The sequence below is a fragment of the Myotis brandtii genome, unplaced genomic scaffold (assembly GCF_000412655.1).
Source record: "Myotis brandtii unplaced genomic scaffold, ASM41265v1 scaffold160, whole genome shotgun sequence".
Lineage (NCBI taxonomy): Eukaryota > Metazoa > Chordata > Mammalia > Chiroptera > Vespertilionidae > Myotis > Myotis brandtii.
The window spans coordinates 3317978-3318988 of NW_005355833.1; the positions used below are offsets into that span (position 1 = coordinate 3317978).

Consider the following 1011-nt stretch of genomic DNA (forward strand, 5'->3'; position numbering starts at 1 on the left):
CTAGTCCTGGCCCACCTTAAAACCACATGAGTGTTAGCAATCATGGTAAGTATTAATTATTTTCTTTATTTACTCCCTGGGCCTGCAGTCAAACCAGCAGAGTAGCAACTACTGGTCTGCTACACTGAGAATTGCTAGCCGAGTGATTAATAGGTGTTCAAAAACCATTGTTGGAACAAGTCGCTGACAGGGGAGGTTGTGTGTAAAGGAGAGAATATCAAGCTCAAACCCTCACCTCAACATCTGCCAGACAGGAAGTTGCATTCAAGAGACAAAGCACCTCAAATCTCCAAGAACAGTGTCTAGCACATGGGTGCTTTGTGGCTGTCAGTGGAAGCTGAATAGTTAATGACACTGTTTCAAAGTTGGAAGGTTAAACCCCTTCATTCCAACTATGGAAAAGGAAGGGTAAGGTACTGAACACCAAGGAAGGGATCGTTTCTAATAGGAAGAAATCAACTGGTAGCTCTGCAAGCAAATAAAAATTGCTGGCCCAGGAAATAAGCATCTGGGAAAAAATGAACGAGATTAAGTAATAAGATTAAGTTACTGTATCTGGTTTGGTTGGTGAATTTTTTAACTCTTGTGAGTAAAACGTTCCCCTTCTTTTTCAGGAAGGACTTATAAATGTTTAACAATTGAAAGTTCTGGGCCAGGTGTTTGGTTTCCATTTTCTGTCTGTGTAGGAAAGGCCGAGGTATGGCGGCCTCTATACATCCTCTATAGATCCCCAACCTCTCTCACAGGCCTCCACTCGCTGTGCCTCAGGAGCTACTTCAGTTTTCTTATGGGAAGACAAAGACCTGTAAAGCTATGTTGGTGCAGGTAACAGGAGGACTGGGGATAAGATGGAAAATAAGAGCCCGTTTAATAGGTCCGGAGGTGCTATGAAAAGAATAAAGGCCTGCCCTAGCTGGTTTGGCTCAGTGGATAGAGTGTCAGCCGGCAGACTGAAGGGTCCCAGGTTTGATTCCGGTCAAGGGCACATGCCCAGGTTGTGGGCCCAATCCC

At 44.6% G+C, this 1011-nt stretch overlaps 1 pseudogene; it reads right to left on the bottom strand.

The window, feature by feature from the left end:
* Positions 1-370: 370 nt before the first annotated feature.
* The window catches only part of LOC102244289, an 18563-nt pseudogene continuing 17922 nt past the window's right edge, over positions 371-1011 (bottom strand).